At 40.7% G+C, this 26114-nt stretch overlaps 1 protein-coding gene across 1 annotated transcript in view; it reads left to right on the forward strand.

Moving 5' to 3' along the window:
- Positions 1 to 456: 456 nt before the first annotated feature.
- Positions 457 to 26114, forward strand: part of LOC117557817 (myocyte-specific enhancer factor 2A-like) — a 66635-nt gene continuing 40977 nt past the window's right edge. The window contains 2 exon segments of the mRNA XM_034233762.1: positions 457 to 581; positions 15115 to 15179. The gene's annotated coding sequence lies outside the window, so the exon portion shown is untranslated.

Below are 26114 nucleotides of genomic sequence, written 5' to 3' on the forward strand. Positions count from 1 at the left end.
ACTCTTCAGGTTTACAAATATTATATTTGGACCTAAATCAAAATATAATATTATTTTCAAATCCTTTTTTTGTCTGATGCTTCGATTAATTTTAAACAGACAGTTCAACAAAAGGATACCCAAAAAATGTAATGTTATCATTTAAATATTGAATTGTTCTCTCTTAGTAAGATCCTCACTGTATACACTAATTAGAAGAAAACAGACTAAAACAGCAATGTACAGACGAATCAGATGATTACACATTATCTTAACATATATTTTATATATATTATTTTTTTTGCATTTTTTTGGAATCATTATTTGTAATACTTTCTGCTGACACTAGGTGGGGCTGTGCCCCACCTGCCCCTAATGACCAGTCGCCACTGGTAATACATAACAAAAATCACATACAGTTGGTTCTGTAGGATGAGTCAAGCACGCGCTGACGTAACTGCACGCAAACGCGGGTGGGAGGAGCTAAAGCTCGCGCGGCTGTGAGTTTGTCAGTTTCCTAAAAATAGCGGAGAGCTTCTGTCTCTGTTTGTCTGCGGGAGTGGCTTTGATAAAAAGCAGTATTTACAGAAGGACACAGAGGGGTAAGTCTTCTGCCTTTATGTGTGTAAAGTCTGTTTACTGTCTGTATGTCTGTCTGCTGTGGACACTCAGAGGGAGGGGAGCCACTTCGGATAATGTTCCGATATTCCTGTCAACACACAGCAACTTGTAGTCCGTTACATTGTTCCTACAAAATAAAAGTAAATGCTCTGTAAGCTATGGGTTAACATGAGTTAAGTTGAGAAACTTCTTAATGTGTTTTTGTTGAGCTTTTGTGGCTTAACGTGTCATTCCATGTGAGTACAGTACGCGTAGCCTATTGTACATGTTGTGATACACCGTGATGGAGCTTCATAAAACTTTGATTCACTCTGCAACGCTGTGCAAACCACTAGCTGTTTTTAGCCGGGAAGCTACTTTCTCTATTGTGTTCCTGGGATACTCCTGTGTCTTAATGTAATGGAACCTGCTGTTTCAGAAAGTGTGGTGTATAGATAATATGTTCTAAATGGTTTACTAGTGGTAGGACCAACAGCTAAAACCAAAACAAGTTCATAACAATTCAGAAACACCGTCATACTGGAAGTCCCTACTACAGTACAGGAATGCTATAGTACCATTACACTGACTCTTAATAATACATACACGAAGGTAATGGTCTTAGCTGTCAAAAAACAAAACGTTTATGTCACGCAGCACAACAAAGAGTTCTGCACTATTTCAATCTTAAGAGTTTTAGTCCAAAATGCTGTCAGTATAGTAGGCCTACCTAAAAAAAATACCAAACGTAGTATATCCCCTAAAAAAGGACTTGCCAGTTGTTTGGTCTCATGTCGTTTTGTTTTAGAAAAGAAGAACAAAAGGATACAGTTATCAGATTTTTAAAGTATAACTTCACTTTTTTCAAGTCTATCCTCATACAAAACTAACATTTGTACATTGAAAGGATAATCACGAGATCACTATTTATTTGTTTTGTTCATAGGCTACTGGCTAAAAAGGGATCCCTTCATGAAGCGATTTCAGTGTAAAATGACATGCATTGGTTCACGCTAACTTTACACTTCAGCGTTCAAAGAATGGATCTCTTTGTTGCTAATATTGACAATAGGACCAATTACACAATCCAATATTGTTTGAAAGTGCATATCAGCATGTGAGTATTGTCTTAAGACAGCATTGAAAATAGGCCTTAATGTCTCTCCCCCCCTTTGCCACAGGTTTAAAGGTTTTTAAACTCAAAACAAGTTGCATTAATGCTGTCTGTGTGGTTTCTATGAGAATTTAGACAATTCAAGACTAAGAAGGGAAGTAATACTCTTTCGTCAGTACATTTAAAACAAAAATGTCTTCAGTCTGGAAGGTAAGATTACTGAAATACAGCATCAAAACATGATGATATTTTATATTTGTGTTCTGTATGGTTTCCAATTGTAAAAAAACATAGAATCTGACATGACACATGTTGAATTTGTGATGTGACATTACCAGATTAGGGAACAATGGCCAAGCGTGGCTGACAGGAAAACATTACAATACATGACATGTTACTTGTTAGATGCTTTTATCCAAACCGACTAACATATTCAATACTGTGGACAATCCCCACAGGAGCAATTTGGGGTGAAGTGTCTCAGGGACACAATGACATGCTGACTGCAGTGGGGTTTGAACCTGTGACCCCCTAATCCTAACACCAACGCACAACCCACTGCACCACACGCCTCCCAAAACACATCTTTAAGATAAAAAAGACTTCTGAATCTTCTCACAAGACTTTTTGGAGTCTGTGTATCCCAAATCTCCCATATTTGATTGGGAGCTTTTTGGAGCAGTGGAGGGAGCGGAACATTATTGGCCAGTTTCAGTTGTTGCTTTACAGATGTTTTCTCATAAAGCAATTTAGCCAACTCATTTAGAAAGGTGATGAGCATTGGGCCCGGAACATAAGAAGAGGTTTCTATACACTTTGTGCCTCAAGACAAATATAGTTTCAGCATATCTGTATGTTGTTCTCCAGTATAATTCAATTTTTTGTTCAGTCAGTAGCCATTTCATCAGGTTTCTGAAATGTCCTACATTTGGTTTTATTATTCGAAGAGGACGCAGTTATGTTTAAAAGAGATTTTTTTTTTAGTATGTAACAGTAGACCTGTAAATCCAACTCCAGGTTAAAATGAAATAACTTCAAAAGGTTATTTAGGCATGTTTTTGTAATAGTCTAGACCAGGGGTGCCCACACTTTTTTGGCTGGTGAGTTACTTTTGAAATGACCAGCTCACCGAGCTCTACCAACCCAAAATAATATCCCAAATTGCAAGGGTTGCTGAATAACACGTTTTATTTATACATGGAACAATAGGGCTGCAACAAACGACTCATTTGATAATCGATTAATCTATCGATTAATGAAACGATTAATCGACTATTCGGACTATTACTGTATGCCTTGCACAATTTCTCAAACCCTCTTATTTAGCCATCAACTTTTAGATTTAGCTTGAGGTTGTTTTAGGCATGTGGAAACTAACAATGAAGACAATAAAGATGAATACTTGATTCAAAAATATATATATTATTAAATTAACTTAACAAATTGTGAACAAAATTAACATTGCTTTTTATTTAAATTAAATAAATAATATTTCACATCAAAAGAAACAACAGTGTTTTAACAAATCGTATTAAATAATCTGATGACAGAACTGTAAACAGAATAGCTGAAACTTTAACAAAAAAATAAAGAATAACTCCGTTACCTCTAATCATTAACTCATGTTTGTATCATGTAGTTAACTCTGTGTGTTGCTGCTAGCATACATAACACCTGACGTGGAAACGTTACTCGTGGATGGGGCTACAGAGCTGCTAGAAAGACAGTCGAGCCCGGTGCATTCCTCCGTCTGAATGTGGTGCACTTTTGCTAAATGTTTAGACAAATTGCTCGTGTTACCGCCCTTACATGCTAAACTCTCTTGGCAACGAGCATTGTCCACCTCAAGACGGGTAACATTTAACCACACCTTGGAGCGCTTCTCTCCGCCATCCCCGCCGTGTGTTGCTGCATGTAGCAGCTGCGTGTGTGTAAACTGCCCCGCCCCCTCGCACACAGACGGGGGAGAGAGAGATCTCGTCTGGATTGGAAAGGTCGAAAATACACCGACCATAGACGCATTTGTTTTGTCTTTTTGCATGTTAGAAACGAGTTGGCGACACTAATGCCCCGGCCACACGAGGACGAAAACGGTCGTTTGCGTTACTGTTTAGTGTCATATAGACCGTTCGGCCACACGAGGACGACCGAATACGGCACTAAACGACTGCGGAAACGATAACGGGTCCCAAGGTGGATAGAACGGCATACGCAACGCTCTGGGGGGTCCAACGGCTCTGTGTGTACGCCCTATACGATCATTTTCTGATAATGATGAGGCAATAGCCCCGCCTCTCCCCACCTCTGCTGCTCACCCCGGCGTCAAAGTAAACTGCACACTGAATTCAGATTATTTATCTTTCTCTCGATATGGACATACACGCGAGTGAAGTCTAATCTGACAGGACGGAGACACCTCTCAAACTACCTAAACCTAGTTATAAATATGTTTATTTTTACTGTCGGCCGGGTCACTCATTACTGGATCAGCTGCTGCATGAGACAGACACTGACGCTGTCCGAAGAGAGGGAGGAAAAAGAGAGGCTCCGTGTATTTTATTATTATATTATATAGATTCGTTTTGCATTTGTTTTAAAGCTTAATAAATAACAAAGAAGACCTTTGACCGGCACTTTTATAATTTTGTCGGAAGATTTAAAGTTGAATACACGTTGACTGGCGAAAAACTCTGCCCGGTTCCCTCGGCCCCCACCACGGAGAATAAACAGAAGGGCAATCATGACAACCATGCTTCTTCGCTGCTTTTGTGGAGGATGTTACAGCGCCACGTACAGGCTCCTGCATATGTACTGCAGCTTCTCCAGCGGTTGGAGCTAAACGGAGCTGTCTCGTGTGGACAGACACTATCCGGATGACTATTGCGTGTGGACGGAAGCTTTTTTTGCGATTGCGTTTGCGTTAATCCTATGCGTTTAGCCGTTTTCGTCCTCGTGTGGCCGGGGCCTAAGACTGCAAGATAATGTTTTTGTAGCAATAATACATTACCTTTCTCTTTCTCAACTCGCTACTCGGAGGGAAGTCGCTGTCATATGCCTTGTGAACACTCCGATAATGCCTCTCCACGTTACCTTTCTTTGGCAGAGTGACGCTTGCTTTACAAATAAGGCAAATAATCTTTGAATGTGACATCACAATAAAATATTCTTCCTCCCATTCTGGGTGGAAGTGGTATGTTTTTAGCTTCTTGCTCGGTCCCGCACTCATTTTGTTGTTTGTCTCTTTAACTTAATTTGAGTTTTCCCGGACTTGACTGATTTTGTATCGCTTTGCATTCTGGGTTAACAGACTGGAAAGCGATAGGTCGCTTTTTCTGTCAATCAAGTAAACTCCTGAATTAAGTGGCAGGGAGGCCAAGGGAGGAGGGATCAAAACCTGTTTTGTCTATTTTAACGGAGCTGGATTTTTTTTTTTATGAATGACTCGCGATCTACCAGCATTGCCCCCGCGGTCGACGTACTGGGCACCTCTGGTCTAGACTCTAGAGACTCTATGCTATAACTGTGGAACCAGGAGAGACAGAAATACATGAAAAGTGACTTGTCAACAGGCACAGAAAGGTCCTGCTCTGGGTTCAGGCCTCTTTGGCTCTTCACTGCCCGGTCCCTGCTCTTTGTTTTCATATTTCATTAGCGGGGGTAGCGGCATGGAGCATCACCTTCAATTATCTTGCCTGTCAGTGGACTGACAGCGGCTGTCTGCTGGCTTTAGTGATTACAGGCTTCAGGGAACAGGTAATCAGGTCATGGTTACACTGTCAGCCTGTCAGCCTGCTGAGACCACAGGGAGCATATGGGAGAAGAACTCTCACATCTACACTCAGTTATCTCCCACTTAGATATCCTGGATGCTGTCACATCTGAAGCAGATATACTTTCATTTTGGTTTGCTGTTTATATTTTTCTTCGTTTAGAGTTTTGTTCAGTTATCATTTGAATGGCATTAAGGATCGTAGGTTTCTATATTGAAAAGCGGGTCTTTTTTTTTTTCACGACACTGTCTCAGGGCTTCTTAATAATAAAAAAACTATGAATGTGTCATACCCTCCTAACGGGAAGAAACTCAGCTAACTGATGATACGAACTATTTTTACCCAAGCAAAAACACAAGTCTCACAAGAAGGGTCTAAATAAGCCTGAGCGAAAACATGCTAAAGCACTTTGGCACAGAACTCTAGCTATACCGATCGATATACTTATTGGATCTGCACAAACCAGCTTAGATAACATCCTGAGATTCCACAGATTATAGAAATATAAGTATCATCACAGCGATTAGAACTCGCGACAGGGGAAGCAAATACAGACAACACACAACGTAGCTTTAGGTAGCAAAACACGGAGATATTCTCACCTTTAGCTGTTATTCTGATCAAAAATCATGTTCAATGGCATTAATTAATTATTAGGTTAATCCAATGTGTCTGTCACTTTGAAAAAATGATTGATAATCCATAATTCCATTTTTATGCAAAAATCAGAGAATAAATATTAGCTGCTAATGGTAGCCACCAGAGGTTAGCGCAGCTTCCGGTTTTGCTACGTGTCACTCTCACTCCTTATTTGGTAACGTGTGTGTGTGTGGAACTTTCCCTCTCTAGCGGTTAAAAATAGATATCAATCATCAAAATCGACCAAGGGGGGCCATAGGTAAAATCCACCCAAATGACCCCAGAAGTGTTTTTTCTTTGCTAAATCTCTCTAAAAAGGTCAAATTTCACTTGTTTTGCATCAATCTTGATACAGGGTACTTATTATATGTTATAGTTTGGATTCCAAAATCTTTAGTCTACCATCCCATCATTCAAGGGTGGTTTTCACGATAAGTAATGTGTTTTTTTTGGACGGACACAACAATTTAATTTTTTTTACTGTGTTCAATCTGAATTTGCTTTAAAATACAAATAAATCTATATTGATTCTGACTCTTCTACATCCAACTCACAGGTTTATCATTGCTTTGAGAAAAAGATTATTAATTTTCCCCTTTTAGAAGTGAAGTTATGGTCATTTGTTCTGGGAATGTCGTTTTCGAGCCTGAGAGCTGAAAAACAGGCTCGGGGTTTAAGCCCCTGTCACACTGTCCCGAAATTGACACCCGATGGACACACGATAAAGGAAATGTTCAAATTCGGCTGTGATCGTAGCAACATCGGGCCATTCGTGAGGGCATCTAAGCCATCGTATGACCGCCGGTGGAGTTTCTCAGGCTCCGGCAGCAACTTCGTGAGCGGCAACTTCATAAGGCACTCGTGAGGGCATCTTGTCAAATCGTGTCATCTTCGTGTTATCATCGGTGCATTCGCCCTCACTCTGATCGGGGCGAATGCCCGATGGCACCGATGATAACATGATGCCCTCACGATGGCCTTACGAAGGGCAAAATTGACACACGAATTCAACACGAAAATGAACCTTCGCAAGGTCCTTCGGCAATTTTTTGGCATGCCAAAGATTTTGCCACCGCTCACGAAGTTGCTGCCGGAGCCTGAGAAACTCCACCGGCGGTCATACGAAGGCTTAAGATGCCCTCACGAATGGCCCGATGTTGCTACGATCACAGCCAAATTTGAACATTTCCTTTATCGTGTGTCCATCGGGTTGTTTTATTGCACAACAAAATCATGTAAATATATTATGTAAATAACCCAATTTGTGTTCTGTGAAACTAAAAAGGATATAATATATTATTTTGAAGGACAGTTGACAGGAAGTTGTTGTTGTTATGGAAACAACATTATGGAGAAAACGTAATATTTTCTACATATAACGACGGATAAAGTAAAGAACAAAGTCTGAAGATATCAGTACTGTAACATAATTGTTTTTGGTACTTTCATTGCAGTTGTATGTCTTAAATGTAATGTAAATGTTGCCTTCGTGTGTGGTTCGGGGCCATCTTCGTGCGAAATTCACAATTCCATATTCGTGTGTCCATCGGGTGTCAATTTCGGGACAGTGTGACAGGGGCTTTAGGGACTCCCTGGGACCCAAAGCTAGCCAATTTGCACTTTTTTCCATATCCTAGGCCAGTAATGAAAAATACGACATCTATCTTTGTACTTATCATTTGGATCTGTTGTAAACCATATTCTAAAGATACTGATACTAATGTATTTTTTGAGGACAACATAAAAAATGTAGCCGAAATGCGGGATTTATATATTTATATTTATTTGTTTTAAGAAGCGAGACATGTTTTTGCCCATAATCCAAACAGAAAGCTCTTCTATCTGATTTGATAAGCAGTGACCCTCTGTGTCTGGTGGAGACCAAAGTGAGCTAAAAAGAGAATATTGGACTTACATCAGGTGGCCAGAACAGGTCTTCCATGTAAACAAGCAACTGTTTGCTAACACGTTAGCCAAATCATCGAAAAATGTACAAGTAGAAAAGTGACCAAAAATGTGCAAACATTTATTGCAGTTTAAAAAATAGACATTAAGATCTGTCACCAATATGTTGCACTTGCAAAGCACCATAAACGCCTTCATGCATTTCAGTTACTGAAGGATGCATGAAGTCCAGTCTATGTCCTACTTTCATGTATGGATAATATGGCTATTCCAGATAATAAGGTCCTCCTTGGGATGATACCTATCCAGAACATCTTGTGTTTAAGTAAGTTAATGTGTTTTTAACTTTTGCGTTAGGTACCGTCTTGTGCATAATGGGTGTATGCATGCGCAGAAGGTTCTGATTACTTCAAATCGGATTAAGATATATGTCTCTAAAGAAACATAACATTTATCATTCTTCAACATTTAGGTCAGCTTTTTCACCTGACATTTCACAGTCATCTCTACATTAGTTAAAACAGGAAGCTTTCAAAACAAAACATTGTCAAGATGGTGAGCATGTAGATAACAAAGTAGATATCTTTTTTAAACCTGGCATTAAGAGACATTTACACTGTATGCCAAATGAAACCTCCAAACACTGATACCATACCTTCCAGTGGTTGGCTGGATTTCATATATCAGTTCATTAGAATGTCAATCGTTCACGTTGATGTGCCCTAATGTCATCTGGCTGGAGACGTTTCTGGAACCCTGCCGAAGTAATCCAAAGCACTTAAACAATGCGCTTTCAAGAGTATATGTTATGCATACAATTCTCTTTCTGGGGTGTGTCAGTCACTTCAGTTCTTTGGCATTATGGATACTTAGGTATTTAGTGAGCTCACATAAGGTTATTGAGTTTATTATAGGGGCCAGATATCTGAATATTTGTCTTTGTAGTGTAGATTTCAGTATCTTAGCAATTGGTTCTCCTCACATCGTGGTCTCTTTTGGCTTCTTTGTTTGTCTCACAAAGAAGCTTCTTCTTTTATACATCTGTATATGGGCAATTGTGGAAGTTAAAGTAGGTTACATTAGGGCTGCACAATATATCGTGTCGTGGCGATAATCGCGATATGCGCATGCATATTCACATCGCAGGACGTGCAATTTATTTTAATTTTTTTATTATTATTATTATTATTTTTATAACTTGCAATATTAAGTAAGCAAATTAACTCAAACACGTCATGTTACAATTATTTTGCTGCTTGCTACAAAAGGAAAACTTGCACGGCTCTCTTATCGGGGTACTTGAGTGAGTGACAGAAAACCACCAATCACAATCAAATCTCCAAAGCAAACGGACCTGGTGTTTAAAGGTAAAAACACTGAATAAAGGAGTTTCATGTGCTTCTCCAGGGCAGTTCGGCACTGCTAACCGAGCTAGCTCAGCTTGTTGCTCTGATAACTTAAGATCCAGACGTCCGTGACTAAAATCCTTCATCCGGTTAAATATAGTTAAAAAAATACCAATTGAATAGCATTAAAGTTCAAGAAAGGATGGTTTGCGGGGGAAAAAACGGTCTTTTCTTCAATTCCTGTATGTTTTCATATCGCAATATATATCGCAGGGGAAAAATAATCGCAATGTCAGTTTTTTCCAATATGGTGAAGCCCTAGGTTACATCAATTATACATAAATTGTAGGTTTGAGCAGACATTAAAAAACAACACAGGCACTGCATAATATGGAACAAATTAATAATTGAGATGACTTTGACTGATATTCAGTGGCGGCCGGCCCATAGGGGCGCTAGGGGCGCCGCCCCACCTCTTCCCACATTCAAAAAATGTTTTTTTTAAAAAGATTACATTTATAAAAAAAAATAAAAATAAAAAAAAGATTTAAAAAATATATATTGCATTACATTACATTGCATTTAGCTGACGCTTTTATCCAAAGCGACTTACAATAAGTACATTCGACCAGGAAGATATATATATTTTATATTTTTATTTGTAATGAACAAGGTAAATATCATACAATTGGTATCAGTAAATGTATAGTCTACAATAAAATCTCGTTTAAAATTGTGTTGCGATGTCTAAAGTTACTGATAAGTCACATGTTTCCTGCCTGGCCTTGCCCATGGCATTAGTTTATCATTACCGGGCGGAGCCCCCGAGACAAACAGCAGCAACCAGCACGTTGCAAAAGTCTCAATAGTAAACTGTGCCGCCGAAACATAATTTCAGCCAATCAGCGTCGTCAAATATTTTGGTCACGAGGGCGCTCACGTTGGCGCCCACGTTGCTTACGTGACGTGAGTTGTTTTTTATACTCGTGAGTGACCAAGGTGACGCAGTATTTAGAATGGTGTGCAGGTGGAGTCGCCGGACCTCGGTCCGCACCCAATTCCGTGCAAGAGCTACTCTCCAATCCTTTTCAAAGGAGAAGTTTGGGAGATAAATTGATACTTAAAGACCTTGGACCGGACCAACCCGATTTGTATATATCACAGCAAGCTCGTGAAAAAGACAAAACGTATCAACGAGGCTAGCTGGATGCAAACGATGCAAACAGGTAAATGCTATCTTTTGTTTCCCATACTAACCGGTATCAGTATGTTGTTACGTCGGCATCATTTAGAAACGTGTATTACAATTTAATCACGGTAAAATATGTTCATTTTGTTGTAGTTGTAGCTCCCGAGCCAGCGCGTCTTGTTTGAATGATGCGAGTAAACACAGCTGGCAGCCGCGGTGAAACTCGAGCGACTAGAGCGATGCGATAGGAGCGTTTAGAGCGAAGCGAATATTCGCATCACGTCCGGTCTGAACGCAGCATTAAAGCGAGCTCCGCGCTGCACTGGAAACGCGCCATTACATCACCAGAAGTCCTAATTTAAGGGGTCATTTCTCCCAAAAAAAATGTGTTTACTCACTATATCAAAAGCCCCACCAAAAATATTTTCCACCAGCCGCCACTGCTGATATTGCAATTTCAGTGTTTCCCCTACCATTGTCTTGGCCCGCGCCCCGCCTGAAATTCAAGGTGTTTTTGTTTTGTTTTTTTTTATTTAAAAAAAAATATATATAGCACCAAATTGCAACTGAAGTAATCTATCTACTGTACGGTTACTTTTCACATTGAACATGTGCTCTTTTATTAAATAAACTAAACGCCTATGTTATTTATCCAATGTATGTGCATGTTTCAGTGTCCACTGCTTTGCGTATTCACATTCTCCCTCCGCTCTGTTTCTGAAGGGCGGAGCTCCGCTCCCCCCCCACACACACGAATGCACACACTCACAATCAGAGACAAGAGCGGAGGAAAGGAGGAGAACAACAAAGTGTAAAAAAGTCAAACAAATCTGCATTATTGCCCCGAGCTCTGCCCGTTTGTGTCCCCCCCCAGTTTCAAATTAGTTTAATAGTATGTTTTTAACCTCAAGCCGTTATCGTCACGGGAGAAGGACACACACAGCCCGCCCAGGTGGACGCGCGCGAACGCTACAACGAACGTAGCGTGTGCATTCTAAAAATATTTCACAGATGGTGAGCATGTACCGCGGTTTTCAACTACAGTATTGAATTTGACAGAAAACAACAATGAAACGCCAGCAGAAGAATAGTCTAATGCAGGGTTTCTCAAACTTTTTCATACCAAGGACCACTTAACCAATAAAAAAACACTCGTGGACCACCTAACTCCGCAAATATAAAAAAACTAGGGCTGTCAAGTTAACGCGTTAATAACGCGTTAACGCATAAAATAATTAACGCCACTAATTATTTTAACGCGATTAACGCATGTGTCTTTTTTTTCCTCGGCCGCCCCGTAGTTTCAGAGCGCATCGAGTTTAAAATACCATCTACAAGCTGATGCTGACAGCCCCGCTCCTGCTGCCCGCTTGTGGCAGACCACACTTCCACGCTCACCGGCAGGCACCGACTGGCTATTGGGAGGACCGGGAGGGTGTGTGTATGTGTGGCCCGAGCGAGCGAGAGAGAGACCTTACGTGCATTGTTGTTGTTAGCATCTGGTGCTAGCTAGCTGCGCTAACGGATATAAGGAGCTGTTTAAATGAAAACAGAGGAGCGACATTTCGCCACAACTGCGCCGAGCACTTGACTTTATGCAGGAAGCCAGACAGTGGGACATTGTACGAAAAGTCAGCACACTCAGCATGGATAGTGCGTGCAACATGATCGCAGCGTCCAGGCAGCTCCCGTTAGAGCATATGCCTTGAGTTGCACATAGCTCCAACGATCCATCACACACACACACACACACACACACACACACACACACACACACACACACACACACACACACACACACACACACACACACACACACACACACACACACACACACACCATTTGTATTGTATTATTGTATGAGAGAGGTTCCAGGTTGAATCGAGGCGAATATTTGTAATGTTCAGAGGTTGTTGTGTTTAATATTCATGAGAATATTTGTCATTGTTCAAATGATAATAAACATTAGCATAAAGCATATTTGTCCACTCATATGTTGATAAGAGTATTACAAACTTGAAAAATATTCCTCTAAGGTACATTTAGAACAGATCAAAAATGTGCGATTAATTTGCGATTAATCGCGATTAACAATCATGCGATTAATCGCGATTAAATATTTTAATCGACTGACAGCCCTAAAAAAACACATCGTTTTTCTAGAACATATACAAATCGCCTGAAAATGGTACAAACAAGTGGCAACATGTGTGATGAAGGTGTTGCGCTGGGCTATATCATGCAATTGAAAGTGAAACTTAACCTCGCTCCATTGCGGAGATATTCCCGCGAGAGTGCGGAAAACTTAAATGTATTTATTTATTTCAAATGTGAAATTTTACCAATATACTCACGGACAACTAGGGGGCGCTCACGGACCACCAGTGGTCCGCGGACCACACTTTGAGAAGCACTGGTCTAATGAGTTGGGTGAAAAAAAAAGACAGGAGATGTGAGTTGGTTTATTCAGTAAATTAGCTCAGGATGATTGGATGTTCTGTCTACACCTGTTGATGTGAGGCTAATGCAGGATTTGCTAGCTTGATGCTACCGGCATTTAGCGGCAGTGACTCAACAAAATGCCTCTTAAAATGTATCGTCAGCAGTGTATGACAAGCAGACTGCTTGTTTAATGTTAGACTCACACCAATAGCTCAATATGATCATAACACGATTGCTTTCATATCAGAGATCAGATGAGGTGGAGCTGCGATATCAATACCAATAATCCACTGCTCCTCTCTGCTCCAGAGGATAAAAGAAATAAAAAAGAAATAAAAAAAATGTGTTGGGGGGGGTACCCGAGCAGCACCCTGCCAAGGCCGTAAACCTAGGGGAAACACTGAATTTTGATTGATGATTTATGATTGATTTACAATATATGAGGGATTGGTCATGTTTGCATTATAAATCTCATCAAAGGGTTTTTCTAGTTTTCAAGAAATATTGTGCTTTCTGTGATATTGAATGTAAGACTAGTCCATATCTATATTTTGATAACATTTCCACTTATTGTTCAGCCCTAGTAAAGGTACACCACATTCTGGGTCATTATAACTGTAAACATATCATTGACTGGATATAAATAGTTGGTGATAAAGATGACACAAAGCTGATGATTTCCTATGAGAGATCAAATATCACGTTTGAAAACATTTACATAAATGGACATGAAGCTGTAACCGGTAACATGACAGTCTTTGACCACTTGTCCCCCGGCAGTGAGGCTCCTCGTGCGGCTCTATGGACCTCCATGTGTTCCCAGTGGTATTTTCTTTCCCCCCTGGTTTCCCTAATGATAGAATATTTGGGGCCTTGTGGTAAACAGAAATAGCAACACTTCTGAAGGACAGGCTTCTCTTTTTGCACCACACGCAGAAGAAATAGACGCTACTGTGTGTGTGTGTGTGTGTGTGTGTGTGTGTGTGTGTGTGTGTGTGTGTGGTGTGGTGGTGGTGTGGTGTGTGTGTGTGTGTGTGGTGTGTGTGTGGTGTGTGTGTGTGTGTGTGTGTGTGTGTGTGTGTGTGTGTGTGTGTGTGTGTGTGTGTGTGTGTGTGTGTGTGTGTGTGTGTGTGTTGTGTGTGTGTGTGTGTGTGTTGTGTGTGTGTGTGTGGTGTGTGTGTGTGTGTGTGTGTGTGTGTGTGTGTGTGTGTGTGTGTGTGTGTGTGTGTGTGTGTGTGTGTGTGTGTGTGTGTGTGTGTGTGTGTGTGTGTGTGTGTGTGTGTGTGTGTGTGTGTGTGTGTGTGTGTGTGTGTGTGTGTGTGTGTGTGTGTGTGTGGCTATTTTGAGTCGCCCATGACCGACTGACTGGCTCAAGTTCTTTCTAGTCATTTAACATGGCCAGTTTTAGGCAGCCCGAGCTGATGCAGGCTGCTCCTGTGTGGACCGAGGCATTTCTTATCCCCTTTGATTAACTGTGACCATGTCTGGTTGAACCAATAACATGCTGAATCACGCAGGGCACAGAGGACGACATGTTTGGATGACTCTGTTTCGCTGTAGAGGCATGTTGTGTGTACCTGTCTGTGCTAATGCTAACATCCAGACTGATGTGATTATGGAACAGCACAGGCTCATATCAACTACTGTCAACTGCACTTAAGTCTGGGAGTTTTTCTCCATTCTTTTCTTTTCTTATATTTGTTTTGGAAAAATATATTCTTGTGTTTTCTCAAATCACATCCAGAAATATGGCTTCATTCATTACAGCTGGTCTACAGTTCTGTGCAAACAGATTTTTGGAGACAAGCTGTCTGCTCTGCATGGGAGAAGGGTGCTCTCATTGAAACTCCAGAATAACAGAACTTGGGCAAACATTTCCATCTTTACCTATTCAAACTGATTACTAAAATGTTTGCGACTTCAATGTATATTCAAAATGTCACCCGCCACATGACATACATGAGCCCTGAAAGGCAAGAGAAAAAAGTCTCTCCTCTGTTTTTTGTTTTTGCCAGGACAATCTTTTTAAGGTGGACCTACAGATCCTTGCCTTCATGGGCTTCCCTTATTTGACTTGGGGAAAAAATCTAAGATATAATGAAACTAAGGCTCTGTGTTTTTTTCTTTCAGTATCTGTCCTCCAGAGCTTCAAAAGGAGTGTATCCTCCTGCCTTGGCACATACTGACACGTTCAGGTAATATCTGGAACCCCTTTATACAATTGTACACAAGCTCTTACAAAACATTGCAAAAGTAATTTTCTGGCAATACTTAGGCCCTTTCTTTTTCCCTTTGCTTATGGATAACTAATAATCACAAATATGTGAGTTTTAATATTATTAAACCACCATTTCAGTTGGAAATAAATGAGTGAGCCCAGCGGATAACATTTCCTTAAAGTGTTACAAATTATGCAACTCTGGTTCTCTGTATTCAAATGACTTTGCTGAAGGCTCAGGGGAAATATAAAACGGTTTTAAGTGTATATTTTATAGGGAAGTAAGATTGCGATCATGTTTACTGTGTTGAGCAATATCTTCTAGTGAGGGCTTTCGTTGGGGCTCTCGCTGTGGTTTCTGGAAGAGCTCTTAATCTGCTGAACTTGAGAAGTCTTCCTGCTTGGTAATCAGGCCGGAGCTGCTCCTTCCTAGCTAGCCCAACCTCTGGCTGCCTGCCGTCTGACCACTGGGCCACACACCCGCACGTTTGATGCTAAAAACTCCGCAGAGGAGCTCATAAATTACACTCAATAAATACAGAAATCAAATCAAACAATTTCCAAATATTAGCCTTGCTATCTACTTTCTGGCAGTCATATAAAACCGTCTTTGTTATTCACAGTAAATAGGTTTCCCTCCGCCTTGCCAATTTAAACAGTCACGTTGGGTCAATGGCAGCGTGGCTCTGCCTCATTCAACTCAGTGTTGATTTGCTGAGACAGGATCTAGACCAGAGAGCGGTTTGGGTCTGCTCAGAGTCCTGACACTGTCTCATTGGGGCCAACACTTCATACATGCTGGCTGTACAGACTCTCACTGCTCTCTGAGTTATAGACTCATTAACAACTTCTACTGTATATGTTCAACTTACAGCACTTGTGACTATTCGGACAAATCAAATAAGAAATGATATAAAAATGGTTCTTGTAACTCATCTTACTATCAGTCTTCCAGTGCAAATCCTAAAACCAGGGTGCAGGATCACTCAAATATCCGTAGAAATGCAGTCGCTAAAAGGCAATTCTGGTTCAATGCCATCTGTTTCTTAATTTGCTTATTTGCTTAATGTGCATTAAATGATGAAAAACAAACCCAAAAGCAAGAGCACTGCTAGTACGATAGCTTTCACTAAACCAAGCCATTGTAAGAACTATGTTTAAAAGCGCATTTTTTTGCGAACCCAGTGGGTTTTCAGTCTGTGTGTTGATTTGTTGCTGTCCTGACTTTTACCAATCCTTTCTGTGCAGCTTTGTAGAACTCTAGCTTGCCTGTAGTCTAGTGTTATTGTAAGAGTTTTCCTGTCTGTCTTTTGAAACAAACAATTCCAGTTTGGTATGTGCATGATATCAGTTGGCTATTGAACATTGTTGGTATAGTAAATGTAGGCCAGTAAGAAAATATAATGTCAATAACAATTGGTTGGTTTGATGAGTGCAAATTGAAGTCAGCCTGTGTTGCTGCAGCCTGGTGGTTCCGGTTGCTGTCATTTCCCACACAGTTTGATCTCACACATGGCTTTAAGCAATACCCTCTAATCCCAGGTGATCTAATCCCAGATGTAATACCTCTTCTAATTTCAGCAATTCAGTGTAAAGGAGCGGTTTGTAGTATGGAATCTATTCCAGCTGCACACAACTACTAACACATTCTGAATCACATAAACATCTAGTCCCAATGGGAGATCTTCGCCGGCCAACTTTGCAGTATAGATAAAATAAGACAAAATGGACCTTTATTAATCCCTGTGGGGAAATTCAGGATCCTTGATGCTCAAAATTCAAGTTATTTCAACTTTGACCTTCGTTGCCTCCAACCTTTCAATGGGCAACTACTAAGATAACAGCTGTATGTGAGGTAGCCATTTGTATACTCCTACTTGGTGCTCTACCTCTGCTAGTGACTGCATTATGCCCTGTGCCGTAACTCTTGCTGAGCAAATTCTATCATGTGTCGGTAGCTTACAATTTCATTCTGATTAGGTTTGCACTACTTGTATTTCATTCAAGAGGTTCTTTTGTGTTTTTGGGGTTTTCCCATTCCTTTAGGTTTTAGTGCATGTAAATGGTCTGCAAAGGCTAAAATCCCAAAGTTCTCTCCAGAGGGAGTTTCTCTCCCACACACTCTCCCCTCTGCCATCAATTCCTCCATTGGACTCCTTTGTTTACTTCCGCAACATAATGACATCACTATGTAACACTCACACGATTGGTTAGCGCTATAACACATTGTACGCAAAGGGGCAAGACATCTCTAAGTGGTGGACCAATCACAACAGAGCCAGACAGCTAACCAATCAGAGCAGACTGGGCTCTGGTTTCAGACAGAGGGTGAAAAGAGGTGCTGCAGCACAGGCAGTATGAGAAAAATAAAGAAATGTTTGAACATTAAAGCATGGAGACATGTCACAGTAGAGGCACACATACAAATATGGGGTGCATGCCAAACCTTTGAGATTGTGTCAGTAATTCATCTTCACAAATATACTCACACTCCCCCTTAAATGTTGGTGTCGAAGGCTTTAGTGGCATATTTACTCAAAGTAACAATGTATCACACAACTGGTGTCAGATTGATACAGGCTGAATGCATGTGGAAACACTTATATAATGGCTAACCGAACTCTAGTTGTCCCTCGGAGAAAGGGTAGTGTTGGTGTGTGAGGGAATGTGTAGGGGGTTTAGGGTTGGGGGATAGGAGATTGCCTGAAGGACCCTAAGGATAGCGGCCTTAGATCTACTTATCATCGCTTCACAACAAAAGGATGATATCACTTTGCTGAAAGCACAGTTTTTCAATGAGAGCGGGGAAAAAACAATGTTAAAGAATTCATTATAATATAATTTAGTAGATCAAAGGCTAGAGATGCTTCTCTGTGATGAAGCTCTGCAGTGAGCATAGAGCAGGATGGGTTCTGTACTTCATGATGTGGGTGCTTGACTTACTTTGAGTTCTCTATAGTGTACCTCGATCTTTCGCTCACCTTTGTCTTAAGCACTACTGTAAAGACGAGTGCTTTCCAATACTTCAGTAGGTCAATGTTCCTGTGGGGTGAGGATCCTCAGGGGACATCAAGACTTTGTAGGGGGCCACATATTCCAGGGAAAAATGTAGTGGTGAAAAATGTGGAGTGGAACTAAGATAGAAATGGCTACTCCCACTTCACAATACTTTCAAGTTTCAGGTCGGCAAGATGCAAAAAAAGAAACACTAATATACATTTATATAAGAAATGTGTCAAAATAAATCTGATTAATCTGAGTTCTATTTGTTTCCATTGTGATATGTTAGTTATCAACAATTAGGGAAATAGCAAAAAAACTGTTCTGGTCATTCTGGAATATTTAGTTCTGCAGTTTTATAGTTTGAATTGATGAGGTTGTTACGATCTGTTTGAGATTTTTAGTCAAGAATACCAAGAAAACATGCTAAAAGTGCTTTCAAAATACTTCTCCTGTCGAAGTAGAGTTTGTATATGAGAGTGTGTTCGGGTGTCCTTGTCCTGGGAGTAGTTGTGGTTTGGAGTGTTATTTGATTGCATTGGCCCAGTGGAGCTTAAGCCTCTCTTGCCTGTTATAAGAATCCTACTGTACATGCCGCATGATTACAGTTGGGAAACAAGACGTTTTTACCCCATAGTGTCACTTTGTTTCAGTCCGTTATCACTTTTCCTCACAGCTGAAACATGACAATGACAGACTGCAAAATATAACGTAATGAGTCGGTATCGAAAGTTCAGCCGAAGACCAATTAGTGTTTTTATGAAAGGACCAGAGAGAGTACGGAAGCCATATTTTACAGGGCAGCTTGTGTTTCCATCTGTGTTGCAGCATGACATCAGTGTCTCTGTGTTGAGACAGGAAAATCTTATCCCACTGTCATAAAAGCAACACAATAATGAAATGACATCACAGCGGGTCGGTAATTAAATGAGTAGACTGCTGTCTTGGAGTTTTTACAAGGCTGGGAGGTCGAGAGTTACAGTGCAGCATACTGGAGAACAGTGTGTCAGTGAAGGCCTGAAGCTTCAGGCTGGTTGAGTACCACATTCATTTCATTTATTAGCATGATGATTTCATAAGAATGCTTTTTTTTATTGTCAAGAAATGATGCCTCGACATAGACCAGGGTTGCCTTTACCCTGGTACACGTGTCCGGAAAGATTTCAATGTCCCGGCCAAATAGAAGAAATTACAATCAAGTATCATCTTTGTTAATTGGGCTTGATTAAATATACTTTATGAAGAATAGCTACTTGTGTGCATGAGCCTTTTCACACAAATATGTCTTTTGTTTGTTTTTAGATTTTATCAAACATCCGCTAATTAGCCCCCTTTGCAGTTTACTTTTTAGAACCTCCGAAATGTTCAAATTGACCAATCAGAATCAAGTGACTAAGCCATGTAGTAGTCTTGTAACCTTACCTTGTCAGCTAAGTGTTTTTACTGAAGTTAAACTAAAAAAAGTGCCAGGTAGCAGGTAGTGTCTACATATTTCCCCAATGAAAAACCAAACAAGAGCAAGTCAACGCTAGTGGAATGCAGCTTCCACTGGCAGAAGAAGACACCTTGCCAATAGCTCATCATCATGTTGTGCCTTTGCCTCACACAGCCATACACCATATGTCAGGTGTAGCCAGTAAAAAGATACATCCTCCTAGTGCACATCTTCTGTTTCATATTGAATGTGGCCAAAGCGGTAATTACTCATCTCCTTACTGAAACTCATTCTTCACACAGTCCCACGGCATAGGCTTGCCAACTGACCAGGGGAGTCAAGTGTAATGACAGATGACTCGTTAAGCCATCCAATCTCCGTGGCCTTCAGCCTGGCTTTAAATGGCTGCACTGCTGGTGGAGGGAGATGAGTTTAATTATTAGAAAGTCATTAGCTCAGTGACCTGCAGGCAGCAGAGGCCAGGCGTCGATACTCAAGCTGCTTGATACCAGAGACTAGCCTGTCTGACTGGGTGATGGATTCATCACAGTCCGTGCTCCTGACGCGCTCTGGCATCAGACACCGGCAGGACATTGTTTCCTTGCTCCTGCCTTGCTATAAAGGACATAATAAGCCATAGAAAAGGGTGAAGGAGAACAATGTAGGATCAACTCTCAGAGTTACAAGGAGACTCACTTGCAAATAACTGTTGTTGCCAGTTGTATTAACTTCTGCTTATTCAAAGACTGTGTATCGTGCCGGAGCATCATTTGCATGAAAAATGCTAATTTCATCGCTGGTTCTTTTAAGTTGCTGCAACAGCATTATGTTTTTACATAAATTGTTATTCGCTTAACTTACATCAAAGAAAAGCCGTATTCACAACTGGGCATGTGGGGAGGGTCGGCACATTGAGTGCTACTCCAAACAGGGAAGTGTTAGACACTTCAGCCAGTAAACAAGCCGCATCTCACTCCACCTCCCTTGGGGAGCAGGTCCACCACATAGCCTGTCTGTTTACCATGTATAAGCCCCCCTTAGAACTTTTATAAAAACTCCGCTTATGAGGACTTCAAAGAATGTCCGGACTAGCGGGGGAGAAGGATCTTCTATCACTCTGCCTAGTTATGCCTTGAGCAGGAGAGCCTCTCCCTCTCTCCCTGCTGATGGATACGATGCAAATAGGATGCTGGGGGAAGAAGGACAAGATGGAGCAAAAAGCGAAGTTTAGGAAAGGAGGTGTATTAGCGCAGCTGCAGAGAAGGTGAAGACGGGAACGAAGGATGTGATCTATTTCATCAGTCGCTTCTACAAACACTGATGAAACGGAAACCCTTTCATCTTCCAGCAAACCACCATGAGTCTCACCATGGATGTTTCCATGGTGACAACTAGGCCCAGCTCTATGATCTATCAAATCAAAATACATTCAGTAGGGCAGGGCTATTAGTTGTTTTCTTTCAATTACTTTGTTGGCTTCCAATGACTATGAAAACAAGATAATCGGGATAAAGCAATCATTGTGCTGTATGTGTCATACATCCATCCCACTCCTTTCCTATACAGTGGTTAGCTTTAGCCCTGATTGGCATGATTCCTGGACGGCAGCTCGATGTTGGTTAGGGTTAAGGTCTCTTGGGAACGCTGGCTGCACCTGGCAGTACCTCCTCTGGTGGCGCTTATAGCTGGACTCGGTACTAGCTGCTCCTTTATGAGCTGGTTAGGGATGAACTACCAAAACATCTGTCAACAAGGTGTGCTAAGTTTGGCGTTGTCAGCAACAGTCCCAACCCCTCTTAAAACATGGGACCCGTCTTGTTAACCATGCCTGGTTATTTAAATAGTTTAGAAGAGCACAAAGTTGTTCATATATGTAGTGTTCATTATCTATCAAGTGCAGATTGATGTATTTAAGTTCAAAATTCAGCCAACAGATGTTCTTCCTAAATACAAACCCAATTAGTAATCATGTTAAATAATATGATTTCTGATTATGGGCAGCCCTACTTTTTACTCATATTGGTGACAGTGTTTGCTTTATTATAAAAGGTAGGTAGCAGAAGATTATGGGGTTACCTAGTGGTGCATGCTGGGTAGTATCAGCTTGACGCCTCATTGATTCACTGTTGGAGTGAGTGGAGCAGAGGTCATGGTGAGGTCAACACAATTAGAGATGAACCCAGGGTCTTTAATGAGGAGGGGGGATGAAAGGGTTGCTAATTACTCCGTGCAGCTTCGTGCGTAAAAACCATCCCAGTGATTAACCTTCAGCTGCTTCGACTCTGCTGATTGTTTACATGAGCAGCCGGTAACGAAGGGAGGAGGGGAGCTGTTCATTAGTGCTCATGATGTTACAACTGTTTCTCTTAAAACTCACCATTACTGTTAACCCCCTTTACTGGAATGTATTGGGTCAACAGGCCAGTGATTGAGCGTCACTGCCATGTTCTCTTGTACAATAGAGGCTAGTCAAATAAACGTGTTATTGTTTGGATGCACACATGGGGGATGGATGTGTGTTTTCTTAGTACCATATACACAATAGTTACCTGAGTTTTAAAGGTAACAATTAAGTACAAGTCAATTCTATCCAAAAAGCTTCCTGTATCACGAAGGTGCAGCTTGTTTGCCCTAATTGTTGTTAGTTGAGAAAGCACAAGAGGTTAAGAGCAACTGAGTGTTAATAAAGAGTCAGTATGATCTCAGAGGATGTGTGTGGTTTTGGTTGGGTTTGTTTTAAAGGAGTGCTTATGTCAAGTCTTGAGAGTTAGATGAGATGATCGGTACGGTGACAATGAAGCTGGAGCCAGCAGCCAAGAAGCTTAGCCTAGCATAAAAAGACAAACAAGGGAAACCAGATTGTTACAATATTAAATTGTGGTATTGTGGGGGTTTTGGTACAAATGTTTAACCTTATCTTATATGTTTTAGCGTAGCATGTAACAGACATGTCGTTTTGATCCTAACATTTAACTCTAAAAAGAAAGGGGGGGGAAAAAGCCTATTTTCTAAATGTTCAAATATTTTCTAAAATTCAACACAGCTTTAAAACAAATAGCTTTTGACATATATTAGTGTAGTGGTTGTTGTGTAAGCACTAAAGCCTTTGGATGATACATTCATGACTTGATGAGAACACGTTTGTGGGAGAAGGTGTTTGGGAGGGGGAATTCAACATTCACTGTCAGACACACAGGTCATGAAACAGGAAGTACTGGAGTTGTCATGGCTAACAGGAAGTGGGCTGTGTGGAGGAGTTTTCCTTTTTGTTCCTGCCAGTCCTGCTGTCATCGTTACGTGGCAGTGAATGTGTTTCTATTGCTTAACCATGTGCTGGTTTTAAGTCAGATGGATTTTGAATGTCTGAGTCTCAAAAGGGAGAAACCCCAGGCAGGCACATGTAGACAACATGCACACTCCACACATCCAGCCCAGCTGGACAGCAGGTTTAAACACTCTTCCTGCCGACAGCACTAAACTGCACAGCTGTGCCTCAACACTCCTACTGTAGTGCGTACACGTAATACACCGCCCATTATAATCAAAGGTTTAGGGTCTTTCACTGCCACAATGAAAGATCTTTGATAAACATGTTGGAGCCTTGGGGATTATTAATGAACCCTGTAAATGAACAATATATCAACCAGCCAAGTATCAATTTCAATATCAATTGTCCACAAGACAACAAATCCACAATTCGTTTTAATGTAATGGTTACACATTTTGGGACAAGCTTATAAAAATGTGGCCAAGCCAAGATAGCTGCTGTACCTTGTTTCCAGTCCTAATTCTAAGCTAAGCTAACCTCTATTGTTTCCAGGTTCATATTTAACATACAAAATGGGAATGTTATTGATCGATACCAAATAAGCAATTATTCCCACGATTTCAGCTCTTATTTTAAGCCTGCCATATTACTTATGCGCATCACATATCCTAATGTGAAGAATTCATTGACAGTTTTATTAGCCAATCAGACTTTCGGTTTTCAGCAAATGAACAAGAAAACATTTTCTGTATATGTTCTCATTGTTCAGTCATATACAGCATGCAGTTTACTTGATGTGTATAGAAATGCTAGATAGAAACCCTTAGGCTCTATTTACAAAGACAACAATACCTAAGAGACAATTTGCCATTGTATAAGCGTAACAGATGGGAAATCCAACCTTGGAAAAGTGAGTTTCACACCCTCACAAAGCATGGTCACGCTTCCAAAATTCCGCAGGAATTGGATTTCATGGGTGAGATAACGAGAAGAGCGTTTGAGTGCGAGTTTCGCTCGGGGGGCTTAGCACTTCTTGTTAAGGATACATCCAGAGAGGTGGGGGGTATATATTGAAGTTAAAGAGGGACGTTGAGAAGGTCAGAGGCAAGCATAGATTAAAAAGAGCTATTTCATTTAGGTTTGGTGTTCAATAATAAATGTAAACGTTTCTTTTAACAAGCAGAGGACCGAAGATATTTAAAAACATACAGATACATGCAGCATGTGATTAATATGTAGGTTAAGTTTCAGGCTATTGAGTTCAAAACCAGTTTTATTTCAAAATGTACAAATCCATTTTAATATATGCAGGCACTTGAACATTGCGAGAAGTTAACTAGTCCTGAATTACCATATTTATCTCCAAATTGTTCTTCTCATTGTATTAGAATAGCATGATGGTGTAATGAAATAACGATGCATAGCTGAGCCTTAGAGACGTGTGTGTTAGTGCTGGTGGCTGCAGCCCGTTGGCTCGTCTCGTGGGCTGTATCGATCTTCCCGTCAGCAGGATAGAGTTTCTGCCATAGTAACATATTACATCTGCATCGATCAGGACAAGTTGTCCGGGAAGTGAGATGTAGAACATGCTCCTTTGTTGCTCTACAAGCCTCTGCAGCATTAGACAGAGATTTACCGTCAAAGAGAAAACATTGTCTGCAAATTGGTGGTAAATGTCTTTGTTATATGTATTGTATTCTGTATTCAAGCTGCCATTTGTCACCAAAATTGCAAATAATAACTAGTTAACACAGTGTTACCCTGAAATTAAAGGTGTTTAATTTTTGTAACACCTTTTATACAATATCAAGCCACGATTATTGTTTTTAATTTTAAATCGTATAATGTCTGATTAGAGTCAAACTACTAGCTTATTGGTTATGAACAAGACTTCACTTTAAAATAAGGAACATGTTCTTAGATATAAATGAGTGCTGTCAAAATTATCGCGTTAACGGCGGTAATTAATTTTTTGAATTAATTGCGTTAAAATATGTAACGCATTTAACGCATGTGCAGAATGGCCCGCCCCATACGTGACACCCGTGGCAGCACCAGGGTATGGCTGGGGTAGGCTACACCCATACCAAGAAATGGCTTAGCCCCACCATGAAAAATGATGTTAAAGTAAGCAAAATAAAGTCTGCCAACTCGCGCGGAGTAAATTGCACAGACAGCAGTTAGTAAGATTGATTTCAGTAGCCACGGTTTTGAAAACTTTTGTCACGTAGTGATCGTCTTCTCAATAGAACATCTTTGATAACGGCGTGGTGTTGTTGCAGGAAGTCAATACTTTTGCTGTAGTACAGGGGTGCACATAACTGGTACGCAGGTTATGTGCGTAATCTCTCTGAAATGCGTACCGTCACTTGTGTCACAAAGCGCATTTGCGTACCGACGTACTTGTGAAGCTTTTCCAGAAGGCGGTTGGATCACCGGACGACAGAGTCGGTCTCCGTGTGCACAGACAGGGCTGCTGTTAACGTCGGTCTGTACAACGGAATTGTGCCAAAACTACGCCAACCGGCTGCGGAGGGAGACTCCCCCCCCTTCACTGGAGAACTGCGCTAAAACAGCTGATCACAACGTTCACACTCTGTGGTCACGAAGTACTCCACTAGCCGCCCCCCCCCCCCCCGTCGACTTTCCTGAAGTACTCCCCCGTTGATAGAAATCAACACTGTAATGAATTAAGACCCCACGGTTTGATGATTGATAGGTGTGTGGGTTGTCTTTCATTTTGACACGCAGAAAAATGTTATAATAAACATAGATACTGTATGTTAAATGGATACATCCGCCTTCTTTCATTTATCTTTCCATTCCCACAACAATATGCATAAATAAATGGCATATTTTGGACATAGTTCGAATGGTGATTAATCATGATTAATTAATTTTTAAGCTGTGATTAATCTGATTAAAAAATTTAATCGTTTGACAGCTCTAATATAAATACCTAATTTTTTGTTATTTAGACTTAATTAACACTTATGGTTTCATGTATTGTTACATAAGAATAGATCATATTTGTTAAGTGTTATCATGGGAGAATTACTATTCTTGTGGTACTACTGCCTTATTAGGCCCATATTGAGCAGAGCATATTAAGACCAAAACTCATGTACAACAACTTCCTTACTTGCAATAAATAAGCACTAATTAGAGGGTTATTGAGGACAAAATATGGTCATGTAGAATAAGGCATT

This window comes from Gymnodraco acuticeps, unplaced genomic scaffold, assembly GCF_902827175.1.
Source record: "Gymnodraco acuticeps unplaced genomic scaffold, fGymAcu1.1, whole genome shotgun sequence".
Classification (NCBI taxonomy): Eukaryota; Metazoa; Chordata; class Actinopteri; order Perciformes; family Bathydraconidae; genus Gymnodraco; species Gymnodraco acuticeps.